Below are 18,445 nucleotides of genomic sequence, written 5' to 3' on the forward strand. Positions count from 1 at the left end.
CACACTGCCACTGCTCGCTCCTCTCTCAATGTTATCACACTGCTGCTGCTCTCTCCTCTATCACTTTTCTCACACTCCTGCTGCTCTCCCCCTATCACTGTTCTCACACTCCCGCTGCTCTGTCTTTTCTCACTGTTCTCACACTCCTGATTTTATCTCCTTTCTCACTGTTCTCACGCTCCCGCTGCTCTCACCTTTCGCACTGTTCCCAGACTCCCGCTGCTCTCTCCTTTCTCATTTTTCTCATGCTCCTGTTGATCTCTGCTCTATCACTGTTCACACAAACACATGCTGCTCTCTCCTTCCTCACTGTTCTCACACTCCCTCTGCTCTGTCTTTTCTCACTGTTCTCACACTCGTGCTGCTCTCTCCTCTATCACTGTTCTCACACTCCCGCTGCTCTCTCCTTTCTCACTGTTCGCACACTCCCGCTGCTCTCTCCTTTCTCACTGTTCTTACACTCCGGCTGCTCTCTCCTCTATCAATGTTCTCCCACTCCCGCTGCTATCTCCTCCATCACTTTTCTCACACGCCCGCTGACCTCTCTTTTCTCACTGTTCTCACACTGCTGCTGCTCTCTCCTCTATAACTTTTCTCACACTCCTGCTGCTCTCCCCTCTATCACTGTTCTCACACTCATGCTGCTCTCTCCTTTCGCACTATTCCAACACTCCTGCTGCTTTCTCCTTTCTCGTTGTTCTCACACTCCCACTACTCTCAACTCTATCACTGTTCTCACACTCACGCTGCTCTCTCCTTTGTCACTGTTCTCACACTCCTGCTGCTGTCTCCTCTGTCACTGTTCTCACACTCCCGCTGCTCTCTCCACTATGACTGTTCTCACACTCCTGCTGCTCTCTCCTTTCTCACTGTTCTCACACTCCCGCATCTCTGTCCTTTCTCACTGTTCTCACACTCCGGCTGCTCTCTCCTCTATCATTGTTCTCATACTCTCATTGCTCTCTCCTCTATCACTGCTCTCACGCTCCAGCTGCACTCTCCTCTCTCACTGTTCTCACTCTCCTGCTGCTCTCTCCTCTATCACTGTTCTTATGCTCCTGCTGCTCTCTCCTTTCTCACTGTTCTCAAACTCCCGCTCCCCTCTCCTTTCTTACTGTTCTCCTGCTCCTGCTGCTCTCTCCTCTATCACTGTTCTCATGCTCCCGCTGCTCTCTCCTTTCTCACTTTTCTCAGACTCCTGCTGCTCTCTACTTTCTCACTTTACGCACATTACTGCTTCCCTTTCCTCTATCACTCTTCTCACACTCGCGCTGCTCTCTCCTTTCTCACTGTTCTTACCACTGCCACTGCTTTCTCTTTTCTCACTGATCTCACAATCGTGCTGCTCTCTCCTCTATCATGGTTCTCACACTCTCCCTGCTGTCTCCTTTCTCACTTTTCTCACACTCCCGCTGCTCTGTCTTTTCTCACTGTTCTCACACTTCTGCTGCTCGCTCCTCTATCACTGTTCTCACACTCCATCTGCTCTCTCCTCTATCACTGTTCTTATGCTCCTGCTGCTCTCTCCTTTCTCACTTTTCTCAGACTCCAGCTGCTCTCCCCCATCACTGTTCTCACACTCCCGCTGCTCTCTCCTTTATCACTGTTCTCACTCTCCAGCTGCACTCTCCTCTATCACTGTTCTCACTCTCCAGCTGCTCTCTCCTCTATCACTGTTCTCATACTCCTGCTGCTCTCTCCTCTATCACTGTTCTTATGCTCCTGCTGCTCTCTCCTTTCTCACTGTTCTCATGATCCCTCTGCTCGCTCCTTTCTCACTGTTCTCAATCTCCCGCTCGTCTCTCCTTTCTCACTGTTCTCATGCTCCTGCTGCTCTCTCCTCTATCACTGTTCTCATGCTCCCACTGCTCTCTCCTTTCTCACTTTTCTCAGACTCCTGTTTCTCTCTCCTTTCTCATTATACTCACGATACTGCTGCCCTTTCCTCTATCACTATTCTCACACTCCTGCTGCTCTCTCCTTTCCCACTGTTCTTACACTCCCACTGCTTTCTCTTTTTTCACTGTTCTCACAATTGTGCTGCTCTCTCCTCTATCACGGTTCTCACACTCTCCCTGCTGTCTCCTTTCTCACTTTTCTCACACTCCCTCTGCTCTGTCTTTTCTCTCTGTTCTCACACTCGTGCTGCTCTCACCTCTATCACTGTTCTCACACTCCCCCTGCTCTCTCCTTTCTCACAGTTATCACACTCCCGCGGCTCTCTCCTTTCTCTCTGTTCTTACACTCCGGCTGCTCTCTCCTCTATCAATGTTCTCCCACTCCCACTGCAATCTCCTCTATCACTTTTCTCACACTCCTGCTGCTCTCTCCTCTATCAGTCTTCTCACACTCTCGCTGCTCTCTCCTTTCTCACTGGTCTCACACTCCCTCTGCTCTTTCCTCTATCACTGTTTTCACACTCGTGCTGCTCTCTCCTCTATCACTGTTCTCACACTCTCCCTGCTCTCTCCTTTCTCACTTTTCTCAAACTCCCGCTCGTCTCTCCTTTCTCACTGTTCTCATGCTCCTGCTGCTCTCTCCTCTATCACTGTTCTCATGCTCCCACTGCTCTCTCCTTTCTCACTTTTCTCAGACTCCTGCTTCTCTCTCCTTTCTCATTATACTCACGATACTCCTGCCCTTTCCTCTATCACTGTTCTCACACTCGCGCTGCTCTCTCCTTTCTCACTGTTCTCTAACTCTCTCTGCTCTCTCTTCTCTATCACTGTCCTAACATTCCTGCTGCCCTCTCCTCTATTACTGTTCCCCCAGTCTCGCTGCTCTCTCCTTGCTACTGTTTTCACACTCCCGCTGCTCTCTCCTCTACCACTGTTCTCACACTCCCGCTGCTCTCTCCTCTATCACTGTTCGCACACTCTTGCTGCTCTCTCCTTTCTCACTGTTCTCACACTCCCACTGCTCTCTATGTTCTCATGGCTCTCACACTCCCGCTGCTCTCTCCTCTACTGCTGTTCTCACACTCCCACTGCTTTCTGCTGTCACTGTTCTCAAACTGCTGCTGCTCTCTCCTCTATCAATGTTCTCACACTGCCACTGCTCGCTCCTCTCTCAATGTTCTCACACTGCTGCTGCTCTCTCCTCTATCACTTTTCTCACACTCCTGCTGCTCTCCCCCTATCACTGTTCTCACACTCCCGCTGCTCTGTCTTTTCTCACTGTTCTCACACTCCTGATTTTATCTCCTTTCTCACCGTTCTCACGCTCCCACTGCTCTCACCTTTCGCACTGTTCCCAGACTCCCGCTGCTCTCTCCTTTCTCATTTTCTCATGCTCCTGTTGATCTCTGCTCTATCACTGTTCACACAAACACATGCTGCTCTCTCCTTCCTCACTGTTCTCACACTCCCTCTGCTCTGTCTTTTCTCACTGTTCTCACACTCCCGCTGCTCTCTCCTTTCTCACTGTTCGCACACTCCCCCTGCTCTCTCCTTTCTCACTGTTCTTACACTCCGGCTGCTCTCTCCTCTATCAATGTTCTCCCACTCCCGCTGCTATCTCCTCCATCACTTTTCTCACACGCCCGCTGACCTCTCTTTTCTCACTGTTCTCACACTGCTGCTGCTCTCTCCTCTATAACTTTTCTCACACTCCTGCTGCTCTCCCCTCTATCACTTTTCTCACACTCATGCTGCTCTCTCCTTTCGCACTATTCCAACACTCCTGCTGCTTTCTCCTTTCTCGTTGTTCTCACACTCCCACTACTCTCAACTCTATCACTGTTCTCACACTCACGCTGCTCTCTCCTTTGTCACTGTTCTCACACTCCTGCTGCTGTCTCCTCTGTCACTGTTCTCACACTCCCGCTGCTCTCTCCACTATGACTGTTCTCACACTCCTGCTGCTCTCTCCTTTCTCACTGTTCTCACACTCCCGCATCTCTGTCCTTTCTCACTGTTCTCACACTCCGGCTGCTCTCTCCTCTATCATTGTTCTCATACTCTCATTGCTCTCTCCTCTATCACTGCTCTCACGCTCCAGCTGCACTCTCCTCTCTCACTGTTCTCACTCTCCTGCTGCTCTCTCCTCTATCACTGTTCTTATGCTCCTGCTGCTCTCTCCTTTCTCACTGTTCTCAAACTCCCGCTCCCCTCTCCTTTCTTACTGTTCTCCTGCTCCTGCTGCTCTCTCCTCTATCACTGTTCTCATGCTCCCGCTGCTCTCTCCTTTCTCACTTTTCTCAGACTCCTGCTGCTCTCTACTTTCTCACTTTACGCACGATACTGCTTCCCTTTCCTCTATCACTCTTCTCACACTCGCGCTGCTCTCTCCTTTCTCACTGTTCTTACCACTGCCACTGCTTTCTCTTTTCTCACTGATCTCACAATCGTGCTGCTCTCTCCTCTATCATGGTTCTCACACTCTCCCTGCTGTCTCCTTTCTCACTTTTCTCACACTCCCGCTGCTCTGTCTTTTCTCACTGTTCTCACACTCATGCTGCTCTCTCCTCTATCACTGTTCTCTCACTCCCCCTGCTCTCTCCATTCTCACTGTTCTCACACTCCCGCGGCTCTCTCCTTTCTCTCTGTTCTTACACTCCGGCTGCTCTCTCCTCTATCAATGTTCTCCCACTCCCACTGCAATCTCCTCTATCACTTTTCTCACTCTCCTGCTGCTCTCCCCTCCATCACTGTTCTCACACTCTCGCTGCACTCTCCTTTCTCACTGGTCTCACACTCCCTCTGCTCTTTCCTCTATCAATGTTCTCACACTCCTTCTGCCCTCTCATCTATCACTGTTGCCACACTCTCTCTGCTCTCTCCTTTCTCACTGTTCTCATGCTCCCACTGCACTCTCCTCTATAACTTTTCTCACAATCCCGCTGCTCTCCCCGCTATCACGGTTCTCACTCTTGCGCTGCTCTCTCCTTTCTCACTGTTCTCAAACTCCCTCTGCTCTCTCTTCTCTATCACTGTTCTAACATTCCTGCTGCCCTCTCCTCTATCATTGTTCCCACAGTCTCGCTGCTCTCTCCTTGCTACTGTTCTCACACTCCCGCTGCTCTCTCCTCCATCACTGTTCGCACACTCTCGCTGCTCTCTCCTTTCTCACTGTTCTCACACTCCCACTGCTCTCTACGTTCTCATTGCTCTCACACTCCCGCTGCTCTCTCCTCTACTGCTGTTCTCACATTCCCACTGCTTTCTGCTGTCACTGTTCTCAAACTGCTGCTGCTCTCACCTCTATCAATGTTCTCACACTGCCACTGCTCTCTCCTTTCTCAATGTTCTCACACTGCTGCTGCTCTCTCCTCTATCACTTTTCTCACACTCCTGCTGCTCTCCACTATCACTGTTCTCACACTCCCGCTGCTCTCTCCTTTCTCAATGTTCTCACACTCCCGCTGCTGTCTCCTCTATCACTGTTCTCACACTCCTGGTGCTATCTCCTTTCTAACTGTTCTCACGCTCCCGCTGCTCTCACCTTTTGCACTTTTCTGAAACACCCGCTGCTCTCTCCTTTCTCATTTTTCTCATGCTCCTGCTGCTCTGTGCTCCATCACTTTTCACACACACACATGCTGCTCTCTCCTTCCTCACTGTTCTCACACTCCCTCTGCTCTGTCTTTTCTCACTGTTCTCACACTTGTGCTGCTCTCTCCACTATAACTATTCTCATGCTCCCGCTGCTCTCTCCTTTCTCACTTTTCTCAGACTCCTGCTGCTCTCTCCTTTCTCACTACACTCACGATACTGCTGCCCTTTCCTCTATCACTCTTCTCACACTCCCGCTGCTCTCTCCTTTCTCACTGTTCTTACACTCCCACTGCTTTCTCTTTTCTCACTGTTCTCACAATCGTGCTGCTCTCTCCTCTATCATTGTTCTCACACTCCCACTGCTCTCTCCTTTCTCTCTGTTCTTACACTCCGGCTGCTCTCTCCTCTATGAATGTTCTCCCATTCCCACTGCAATCTCCTCTATCACTTTTCTCACAGTCCCGCTGCTCTCTCCTCTATCAGTCTTCTCACACTCTCGCTGCTCTCTCCTTTCTCACTGGTCTCCCACTCCCTCTGCTCTCTCCTCTATCACTGTTCTCACACTCCTGCTGCCCTCTCCTCTATCACTGTTGCCACACTCTCGCTGCTCTCTCCTTGCTCACTGTTTTCACACTTCCGCTGCTCTCTCCTCTACCACGGTTCTCACACTGCCTCTGCTCTCTCCTCTATCACTGTTTTCACACTAGTGCTGCTCTCTCCTCTATCACTGTTCTCACACTCTCCCTGCTCTCTCCTTTCTCACTTTTCTCAAACTCCCGCTGCTCTCTCCTTTCTCACTGTTCTCACACTCCAACTGCATTGTCCTCTATAACTTTTCTCACAATCCCGCTGCTCTCCCCTCTATCACTGTTCTCACACTCGCGCTGCTCTCTCCTTTCTCACTGTTCTCAAACTCCCTCTGCTCTCTCTTCTCTATCACTGTTCTAACATTCCTGCTGCCCTCTCCTCTATCACTGTTCCCCCAGTCTCGCTGCTCTCTCCTTGCTACTGTTTTCACACTCCCGCTGCTCTCTCCTCTACCACTGTTCTCACACTCCCGCTGCTCTCTCCTCTATCACTGTTTGCACACGCTCGCTGCTCTCTCCTTTCTCACTGTTCTCACACTCCCACTGCTCTCTACGTTCTCATTGCTCTCACACTCCCGCTGCTCTCTCCTCTACTGCTGTTCTCACACTCCCACTGCTTTCTGCTGTCACTGTTCTCAAACTCCTGCTGCTCTCTCCTCTATCAATGTTCTCGCACTGCCACTGCTCGCTCCTTTCTCAATCTTCTCACACTGCTGCTGCTCTCTCCTCTATCACTTTTCTCACACTCCTACTGCTCTCCCCCATCACTGTTCTCACACTCTCGCTGCTCTCTCCTTTCTCACTGTTCTCACACTCCCGCTGCTGTCTCCTCTATCATAGTTCTCACATTCCTGATTTTACCTCCTTTCTCACTGTTCTCACGCTCCCGTTGCTCTCACCTTTCGCACTGTTCCCAGACTCCCGCTGCTCTCTCCTTTCTCATTTTTCTCATGCTCCTGTTGATCTCTGCTGTATCACTGTTCACACAAACACATGCTGCTCTCTCCTTCCTCACTGTTCTCACACTCCCTCTGCTCTGTCTTTTCTCACTGTTCTCACACTCGTGCTGCTCTCTCCTCTATCACTGTTCTCACACTCCCCCTGCTCTCTCCTTTCTCACTGTTCTCACGCTCCCGCTGCTCTCTCCTTTCTCACTGTTCTCACACTCCCGCATCTCTGTCCTATCTCACTGTTCTCACACTCCGGCTGCTCTCTCCTCTATGATTGTTCTCATACTCTCATTGCTCTCTCCTCTATCACTGCTCTCACGCTCCAGCTGCACTCTCCTCTCTCACTGTTCTCACTCTCCTGCTGCTCTCTCCTCTATCACTGTTCTCACACTCCTGCTGCTCTCTCCTCTATCACTGTTCTTATGCTCCTGCTGCTCTCTCCTTTCTCACTGTTCTCAAACTCCCGCTCCCCTCTCCTTTCTTACTGTTCTCATGCTCCTGCTGCTCTCTCCTCTATCACTGTTCTCATGCTCCCGCTGCTCTCTCCTTTCTCAATTTTCTCAGACTCCTGCTGCTCTCTACTTTCTCACTTTACTCACGATACTGCTGCCCTTTCCTCTATCACTCTTCTCACACTCCCGCTGCTCTCTCCTTTCTCACTGTTTTAACATTCCCACTGCTTTCTCTTTTCTCACTGTTCTCACAATCGTGCTGCTCTCTCCTCTATCATGGTTCTCACACTCTCCCTGCTGTCTCCTTTCTCACTTTTCTCACACTCCCTCTGCTCTGTCTTTTCTCACTGTTCTCAGACACGTGCTGCTCTCTCCTCTATCACTGTTCTCACACACCCCCTGCTCTCTCCTTTCTCACTGTTCTCACACTCCCGCGGCTCTCTCCTTTCTCTCTGTTCTTACACTTCGGCTGCTCTCTCCTCTATCAATGTTCTCCCAATCCCACTGCAATCTCCTCTATCACTTTTCTCACTCTCCTGCTGCTCTCTCCTCTATCAATCTTCTCACACTCTCGCTGCACTCTCCTTTCTCACTGGTCTCACACTCCCTCTGCTCTTTCCTCTATCAATGTTCTCACAATCCTTCTGCCCTCTCCTCTATCACTGTTGCCACACTCTCGCTGCTCTCTCCCTGCTCACTGTTTTCACACTCCCGCTGCTTTCTCCTCTACCACGGTTCTCACACTCCCTCTGCTCTCTCCTCTATCACTGTTCTCACACTCGTGCTGCTCTCTCCTCTATCACTGTTCTCACACTCTCCCTGCTCTCTCCTTTCTCACTTTTCTCAAACTCCCGCTGCTCTCTCCTTTCTCACTGTTCTCACACTCCCACTGCACTCTCCTCTATAACTTTTCTCACAATCCCGCTGCTCTCCCCTCTATCACTGTTCTCACTCTCGCGCTGCTCTCTCCTTTCTCACTGTTCAAACTCCCTCGGCTCTCTCTTCTCTATCACTGTTCTAACATTCCTGCTGCCCTCTCCTCTATCATTGTTTCCCCAGTCTCGCTGCTCTCTCCTTGCTACTGTTTTCACACTCCCGCTGCTCTCTCCTCTACCACTGTTCTCACTCTCCAGCTGCTCGCTCCTCCATCACTGTTCGCACACTCTTGCTGCTCTCTCCTTTCTCACTGTTCTCACACTCCCACTGCTCTCTCCGTTCTCATTGCTCTCACACTCCCGCTGCTCTCTCCTCTAATGCTGTTCTCACACTCCCACTGCTTTCTGCTGTCACTGTTCTCAAACTGCTGCTGCTCTCACCTCTATCAACGTTCCCACACTGCCACTGCTCTCTCCTTTCTGAATGTTCTCACACTGCTGCTGCTCTCTCCTCTATCACTTTTCTAACACACCTGCTGCTCTCCCCTATCACTGTTCTCACACTCCCGCTGCTCTCTCCTTTCTCACTGTTCTCACACTCCCGCTGCTGTCACCTCTATCACTGTTCTCACACTCCTGGTGCTATCTCCTTTCTCACTCTTCTCACGCTCCCGCTGCTCTCACCTTTCGCACCTTTCTCAAACTCCCGCTGCTCTCTCCTTTCTCATTTTTCTCATGCTCCTGCTGCTCTGTGCTCCATCTCTGTTCACACACACACATGCTGCTCTCTCCTTCCTCACTGTTCTCACACTCCCTCTGCTCTGTCTTTTCTCACTGTTCTCACACTCGTGCTGCTCTCTCCACTATAACTATTCTCATGCTCTCGCTGCTCTCTCCTTTCTCACTTTTCTCAGACTCCTGCTGCTCTCTCCTTTCTCACTATACTCACGATACTGCTGCCCTTTCCTCTATCACTCTTCTCACACTCCCGCTGCTCTCTCCTTTCTCACTGTTCTTACACTCCCACTGCTTTCTCTTTTCTCACTGTTCTCACAATCGTGCTGCTCTCTCCTCTATCATGGTTCTCACACTCTCCCTGCTGTCTCCTTTCTCACTTTTCTCATACTCCCTCTGCTCTTTCTTTTCTCACTGTTCTCACAATCATGCTGCTCTCTCCTCTATCACTGTTCTCACACACCCCCTGCTCTCTCCTTTCTCACTGTTTTCACACTCCGGCTGCTCTCTCCTCTATCAATGTTCTCCCACTACTACTGCAATCTCCTCTATCACTTTTCTCACACGCCCGCTGCCCTATCCTCTATCACTGTTGCAACACTCTCGCTGCTCTCTCCTTGCTCACTGTTTTCATACTTCCGCTGCTCTCTCCTCTACCACGGTTTTCACACTCCCTCTGCTCTTTCCTCTATCACTGTTCTCACACTCGTGCTGCTCTCTCCTTATCACTGTTCTCACACTCTCCCTGCTCTCTCCTTTCTCACTTTTCTCAAACTGCCACTGCTCTCTCCTTTATCACTGTTCTCACACTCCCACTGCACTCTCCTCTATAACTTTTCTCACAATCCCGCTGCTCTCCCCTCTATCACTGTTCTCACACTTGCGCTGCTCTCTCCTTTCTCACTGTTCTCAAACTCCCTCTGCTCTCTCTTCTCTATCACTGTTCTAACATTCCTGCTTCCCTCTCCTCTATCACTGTTTCCCCAGTCTCACTGCTCTCTCCTTGCTACTGTTTTCACACTCCCGCTGCTCTCTCCTCTACCACTGTTCTCACACTCCCGCTGCTCTCCCCTCTATCACTGTTCGCACACTCTCGCTGCTCTCTCCTTTCTCACTGTTCTCACACTCCCACTGCTCTCTACGTTCTCATTGCTCTCACACTCCCGCTGCTCTCTCCTCTACTTCTGTTCTCACACGCCCACTGCTCTCTGCTGTCACTGTTCTCAAACTGCTGCTGCTCTCTCCTCTATCAATGTTCTCACACTGCCACTGCTTGCTCCTTTCTCAATGTTCTCACACTCCCGCTGCTCTCTCCTTCCTCACTGTTCTCACACTCCCTCTGCTCTGTCTTTTCTCAGTGTTCTCACACTCCCGCTGCTCTCTCCTTTCGCACTGTTCTTACACTCCGGCTGCTCTCTCCTCTATCAATGTTCTCCCACTCCCGCTGCTATCTCCTCCATCACTTTTCTCACACTCCCGCTGACCTCTCCTTTCTTACTGTTCTCACACTCACGCTGCTCTCTCCTTTGTCACTGTTCTCACACTCCTGCTGCTGTCTCCTCTGTCACTGTTCTCACACTCCTGCTGCCCTCTCCTCTATCACTGTTGCCACACTCTCGCTGCTCTCTCCTTGCTCACTGTTCTCACACTCCCGCTTCTCTCTCCACTATGACTGTTCTCACATTCCTGCTGCTCTCTCCTCTATCACTTTTCTCATACTCCTGCTGCTCTCTCCTTTCTCACTGTTCTCACACTCCCGCATCTCTGTCCTTTCTTACTGTTCTCACACTACGGCTGCTCTCTCCTCTATCATTGTTCTCACTCTCATTGCTCTCTCCTCTATCACTGTTCTCACACCATAGCTGCAGTCTCCTCTATCACTGTTCTCACTCTCCTGCTACTCTCTACTCTATCAATGTTCTCACACTCCTGCTGCTCTCTCCTCTATCACTGTTCTTATGCTCCTGCTGCTCTCTCCTTTCTCACTGTTCTCATGATCCCTCTGCTCGCTCCTTTCTCACTGTTCTCAAACTCCCGCTCCTCTCTCACTGTTCTCATGCTCTTCTGCTGCTCTCTCCTCTATCACTGTTCTCATGCTCCTGCTAGTCTCTCCTTTCTCACTTTTCTCAGACTCCTGCTGCTCTCTCCTTTCTCACTATACTCACGATACTGCTGCCCTTTCCTCTATCAATCTTCTCACACTCCCGCTGCTCTCTCCTTTCTCACTGTTCTTACAGACCCACTGCTTTCTCTTTTCTCACTGTTCTCACAATCGTGCTGCTCTCTCCTCTATCACGGTTCTCACACTTTCCATGCTGTCTCCTTTCTCAATTTTCTCACACTCCCGCTGCTCTGTCTTTTCTCACTGTTCTCACACTCGTGCTGCTCTCTCCTCTATCACTGTTCTCACACTCCCCCTGCTCTCTCCTTTCTCACTGTTCTCACACTCCCGCGGCTCTCTCCTTTCTCTCTGTTCTTACACTCCGGCTGCTCTCTCCTCTATCAATGTTCTCCCACTCCCACTGCAATCTCCTCTATCACTTTTCTCACTCTCCTGCTGCTCTCCCCTCTATCACTGTTCTCACACTCGCGCTGCTCTCTCCTTTCTCACTGTTCTCACACTCCCGCTGCTGTCTCCTCTATCACTGTTCTCACACTCCTGTTGCTATCTCCTTTCTAACTGTTCTCACGCTCCCGCTGCTCTCACCTTTTGCACTTTTCTGAAACTCCCGCTGCTCTCTCCTTTCTCATTTTTCTCATGATCCTGCTGCTCTGTGCTCCATCACTTTTCACACACACACATGCTGCTCTCTCCTTCCTCACTGTTCTCACACTCCCTCTGCTCTGTCTTTTCTCACTGTTCTCACACTCGTGCTGCTCTCTCCACTATAACTATTCTCATGCTCCCGCTGCTCTCTCCTTTCTCACTTTTCTCAGACTCCTGCTGCTCTCTCCTTTCTCACTATACTCACGATACTGCTGCCCTTTCCTCTATCACTCTTCTCACACTCCCGCTGCTCTCTCCTTTCTCACTGTTCTTACACTCCCACTGCTTTCTCTTTTCTCACTGTTCTCACAATCGTGCTGCTCTCTCCTCTATCATTGTTCTCACACTCCCGCGGCTCTCTCCTTTCTCTCTGTTCTTACACTCCGGCTGCTCTCTCCTCTATGAATGTTCTCCCACTCCCACTGCAATCTCCTCTATCACTTTTCTCACAGTCCCGCTGCTCTCTCCTCTATCAGTCTTCTCACACTCTCGCTGCTCTCTCCTTTCTCACTGGTCTCCCACTCCCTCTGCTCTCTCCTCTATCACTGTTCTCACACTCCTGCTGCCCTCTCCTCTATCACTGTTGCCACACTCTCGCTGCTCTCTCCTTGCTCACTGTTTTCACACTTCCGCTGCTCTCTCCTCTACCACGGTTCTCACACTGCCTCTGCTCTCTCCTCTATCACTGTTTTCACACTCGTGCTTTTCTCTCCTCTATCACTGTTCTCACACTCTCCCTGCTCTCTCCTTTCTCACTTTTCTCAAACTCCCGCTGCTCTCTCCTTTCTCACTGTTCTCACACTCCAACTGCATTGTCCTCTAATACTTTTCTCACAATCCCGCTGCTCTCCCCTCTATCACTGTTCTCACACTCGCGCTGCTCTCTCCTTTCTCACTGTTCTCAAACTCCCTCTGCTCTCTCTTCTCTATCACTGTTCTAACATTCCTGCTGCCCTCTCCTCTATCACTGTTCCCCCAGTCTCGCTGCTCTCTCCTTGCTACTGTTTTCACACTCCCGCTGCTCTCTCCTCTACCACTGTTCTCACACTCCCGCTGCTCTCTCCTCTATCACTGTTTGCACACGCTCGCTGCTCTCTCCTTTCTCACTGTTCTCACACTCCCACTGCTCTCTACGTTCTCATTGCTCTCACACTCCCGCTGCTCTCTCCTCTACTGCTGTTCTCACACTCCCACTGCTTTCTGCTGTCACTGTTCTCAAACTCCTGCTGCTCTCTCCTCTATCAATGTTCTCACACTGCCACTGCTCGCTCCTTTCTCAATGTTCTCACACTGCTGCTGCTCTCTCCTCTATCACTTTTCTCACACTCCTACTTCTCTCCCCCATCACTGTTCTCACACTCTCGCTGCTCTCTCCTTTCTCACTGTTCTCACACTCCCGCTGCTGTCTCCTCTATCATAGTTCTCACATTCCTGATTTTACCTCCTTTCTCACTGTTCTCACGCTCCCGTTGCTCTCACCTTTCGCACTGTTCCCAGACTCCCGCTGCTCTCTCCTTTCTCATTTTTCTCATGCTCCTGTTGATCTCTGCTCTATCACTGTTCACACAAACACATGCTGCTCTCTCCATCCTCACTGTTCTCATACTCCCTCTGCTCTGTCTTTTCTCACTGTTCTCACACTCGTGCTGCTCTCTCCTCTATCACTGTTCTCACACTCCCCCTGCTCTCTCCTTTCTCACTGTTCTCACACTCCCGCTGCTCTCTCCTTTCTCACTGTTCTTACTCTCCGGCTGCTCTCTCCTCTATCAATGATCTCCCAATCCCGCTGCTATCTCCTCCATCACTTGTCTCACACTCCCGCTGACCTCTCCTTTCTCACTGTTCTCACACTGCTGCTGCTCTCTCCTCTATCACTGTTCTCACACTCCTCCTGCTCTCCCCTCTATCACTGTTCTCACACTCATGCTGCTCTCTCCTTTCTCACTGTTCTCACACTCCCACTGCTCTCTACGTTCTCATTGCTCTCACACTCCTGCTGCTCTCTCCTCTAATGCTGTTCTCACACTCCCACTGCTTTCTGCTGTCACTGTTCTCAAACTGCTGCTGCTCTCACCTCTATCAACGTTCCCACACTGCCACTGCTCTCTCCTTTCTCAATGTTCTCACACTGCTGCTGCTCTCTCCTCTATCACTTTTCTCACACACCTGCTGCTCTCCCCTATCACTGTTCTCACACTCCCGCTGCTCTCTCCTTTCTCACTGTTCTCACACTCCCGCTGCTGTCACCTCTATCACTGTTCTCACACTCCTGGTGCTATCTCCTTTCTCACTCTTCTCACGCTCCCGCTGCTCTCACCTTTCGCACCTTTCTCAAACTCCCGCTGCTCTCTCCTTTCTCATTTTTCTCATGCTCCTGCTGCTCTGTGCTCCATCACTGTTCACACACACACATGCTGCTCTCTCCTTCCTCACTGTTCTCACACTCCCTCTGCTCTGTCTTTTCTCACTGTTCTCACACTCGTGCTGCTCTCTCCACTATAACTATTCTCATGCTCTCGCTGCTCTCTCCTTTCTCACTTTTCTCAGACTCCTGCTGCTCTCTCCTTTCTCACTATACTCACGATACTGCTGCCCTTTCCTCTATCACTCTTCTCACACTCCCGCTGCTCTCTCCTTTCTCACTGTTCTTACACTCCCACTGCTTTCTCTTTTCTCACTGTTCTCACAATCGTGCTGCTCTCTCCTCTATCATGGTTCTCACACTCTCCCTGCTGTCTCCTTTCTCACTTTTCTCATACTCCCTCTGCTCTTTCTTTTCTCACTGTTCTCACAATCATGCTGCTCTCTCCTCTATCACTGTTCTCACACACCCCCTGCTCTCTCCTTTCTCACTGTTTTCACACTCCGGCTGCTCTCTTCTATCAATGTTCTCCCACTCCCACTGCAATCTCCTCTATCACTTTTCTCACACGCCCGCTGCTCTATCCTCTATCACTCTTCTCACACTCTCGCTGCTCTCTCCTTTCTCACTGGTCTCCCACTCCCTCTGCTCTCTCCTCTATCACTGTTCTCACACTCCTGCTGCCCTCTCCTCTATCACTTTTGCCACACTCTCGCTGCTCTCTCCTTGCTCACTGTTTTCATACTTCCACTGCTCTCTCCTCTACCACGGTTCTCAAACTCCCTCTGCTCTTTCCTCTATCACTGTTCTCACACTCGTGCTGCTCTCTCCTTATCACTGTTCTCACACTCTCCCTGCTCTCTCCTTTCTCACTTTTCTCACACTTGCGCTGCTCTCTCCTTTCTCACTGTTCTCACACTCCCGCTGCTGTCACCTCTATCACTGTTTTCACACTCCTGGTGCTATCTCCTTTCTCACTCTTCTCACGCTCCCGCTGCTCTCACCTTTCGCACCTTTCTCAAACTCCCGCTGCTCTCTCCTTTCTCATTTTTCTCATGCTCCTGCTGCTCTGTGCTCCATCACTGTTCACACACACACATGCTGCTCTCTCCTTCCTCACTGTTCTCACTCTCACTCTGCTCTGTCTTTTCTCACTGTTCTCACACTCGTGCTGCTCTCTCCACTATAACTATTCTCATGCTCTCGCTGCTCTCTCCTTTCTCACTTTTCTCAGACTCCTGCTGCTCTCTCCTTTCTCACTATACTCACGATACTGCTGCCCTTTCCTCTATCACTCTTCTCACACTCCCGCTGCTCTCTCCTTTCTCACTGTTCTTACACTCCCACTGCTTTCTCTTTTCTCACTGTTCTCACAATCGTGCTGCTCTCTCCTCTATCATGGTTCTCACACTCTCCCTGCTGTCTCCTTTCTCACTTTTCTCATACTCCCTCTGCTCTTTCTTTTCTCACTGTTCTCACAATCATGCTGCTCTCTCCTCTATCACAGTTCTCACACACCCCCTGCTCTCTCCTTTCTCACTGTTTTCACACTCCGGCTGCTCTCTCCTCTATCAATGTTCTCCCACTCCCACTGCAATCTCCTCTATCACTTTTCTCACACGCCCGCTGCTCTATCCTCTATCACTCTTCTCACACTCTCGCTGCTCTCTCCTTTCTCACTGGTCTCCCACTCCCTCTGCTCTCTCCTCTATCACTGTTCTCACACTCCTGCTGCCCTCTCCTCTATCACTGTTGCCACACTCTCGCTGCTCTCTCCTTGCTCACTGTTTTCATACTTCCACTGCTCTCTCCTCTACCACGGTTCTCACACTCCCTCTGCTCTTTCCTCTATCACTGTTCTCACACTCGTGCTGCTCTCTCCTTATCACTGTTCTCACACTCTCCCTGCTCTCTCCTTTCTCACTTTTCTCAAACCCCCGCTGCTCTCTCCTTTATCACTGTTCTCACACTCCCACTGCACTCTCCTCTATAACTTTTCTCACAATCCCGCTGCTCTCCCCTCTATCACTGTTCTCACACTTGAGCTGCTCTCTCCTTTCTCCTGTTCTCAAACTCCCTCTGCTCTCTCTTCTCTATCACTGTTCTAACATTCCTGCTGCCCTCTCCTCTATCACTGTTCCCCCAGTCTCACTGCTCTCTCCTTGCTACTGTTTTCACACTCCCGCTGCTCTCTCCTCTACCACTGTTCTCACACTCCCGCTGCTCTCCCCTCTATCACTGTTCGCACACTCTCGCTGCTCTCTCCTTTCTCACTGTTCTCACACTCCCACTGCTCTCTACGTTCTCATTGCTCTCACACTCCCGCTGCTCTCTCCTCTACTTCTGTTCTCACACGCCCACTGCTCTCTGCTGTCACTGTTCTCAAACTGCTGCTGCTCTCTCCTCTATCAATGTTCTCACACTGCCACTGCTTGCTCCTTTCTCAATGTTCTCACACTGCTGCTGCTCTCTCCCCTATCACTGTTCTCACACTCCCGCTGCTCTCTCCTTTCTCACTGTTCTCACACTCCCGCTGCTGTCTCCTCTATCACAGTTCTCATACTCCTGCTGTTATCTCCTTTCTCACTGTTCTCACGCTCCTGCTGCTCTCACCTTTCGCACTGTTCCCAGACTCCCGCTGCTCTCTCCTTTCTCATATTTCTCATGCTCCTGTTGATCTCTGCTCTATAACTGTTCACACAAACACATTCTGCTCTCTCCTTCCTCACTGTTCTCACACTCCCTCTGCTCTGTCTGTTCTCACTGTTCTCACACTCCCGCTGCTCTCTCCTTTCTCACTGTTCTTACACTCCGGCTGCTCTCTCCTCTATCAATGTTCTCCCACTCCCGCTGCTATCTCCTCCATCACTTTTCTCACACTCCCGCTGACCTCTCCTTTCTTAGTGTTCTCACACTGCTGCTGCTCCCTCCTCTATAACTTTACTCACACTCCTGCTGCTCTCCCCTCTATCACTGTTCTCACACTCATGCTGCTCTCTCCTTTTGCACTATTCCAACACTCCTGCTGCTTTCTCCTTCCTCGTTGTTCTCACACTCCCACTACTCTCAACTCTATCACTGTTCTCACACTCACGCTGCTCTCTCCTTTGTCACTGTTCTCACACTCCTGCTGCTGTCTCCTCTGTCACCGTTCTCACACTCCTGCTGCCCTCTCCTCTATCACTGTTGCCACACTCTAGCTGCTCTCTCCTTGCTCACTGTTCTCACACTCCCGCTCCTCTCTCCACTATGACTGTTCTCACATTCCTGCTGCTCTCTCCTCTATCACTTTTCTCATACTCCTGCTGCTCTCTCCTTTCTCACTGTTCTCACACTCCCGCATCTCTGTCCTTTCTTACTGTTCTCACACTACGGCTGCTCTCTCCTCTATCATTGTTCTCACTCTCATTGCTCTCTTCTCTATCACTGTTCTCACGCCATAGCTGCAGTCTCCTCTATCACTGTTCTCACTCTCCTGCTACTCTCTACTCTATCAATGTTCTCACACTCCTGCTGCTCTCTCCTCTATCACTGTTCTTATGCTCCTGCTGCTCTCTCCTTTCTCACTGTTCTCATGATCCCTCTGCTCGCTCCTTTCTCACTGTTCTCAAACTCCCGCTCGTCTCTCACTGTTCTCATGCTCTTCTGCTGCTCTCTCCTCTATCACTGTTCTCATGCTCCCGCTAGTCTCTCCTTTCTCACTTTTCTCAGACTCCTGCTGCTCTCTCCTTTCTCACTATACTCACGATACTGCTGCCCTTTCCTCTATCAATCTTCTCACACTCCCACTGCTCTCTCCTTTCTCACTGTTCTTACAGAACCACTGCTTTCTCTTTTCTCACTGTTCTCACAATCGTGCTGCTCTCTCCTCTATCACGGTTCTCACACTTTCCATGCTGTCTCCTTTCTCAATTTTCTCACACTCCCGCTGCTCTGTCTTTTCTCACTGTTCTCACACTCGTGCTGCTCTCTCCTCTATCACTGTTCTCACACTCCCCCTGCTCTCTGCTTTCTCACTGTTCTCACACTCCCGTGGCTCTCTCCTTTCTCTCTGTTCTTACACTCCGGCTGCTCTGTCCTCTACTGCTGTTCTCACACTCCCACTGCTTTCTGCTGTCACTGTTCTCAAACTGCTGCTGCTCTCTCCTCTATCAATGTTCTCCCACTCCCACTGCAATCTCCTCTATCACTTTTCTCACTCTCCTGCTGCTCTCCCCTCTAT

The sequence above is a fragment of the Carcharodon carcharias genome, chromosome 30, assembly GCF_017639515.1.
Source record: "Carcharodon carcharias isolate sCarCar2 chromosome 30, sCarCar2.pri, whole genome shotgun sequence".
Lineage (NCBI taxonomy): Eukaryota > Metazoa > Chordata > Chondrichthyes > Lamniformes > Lamnidae > Carcharodon > Carcharodon carcharias.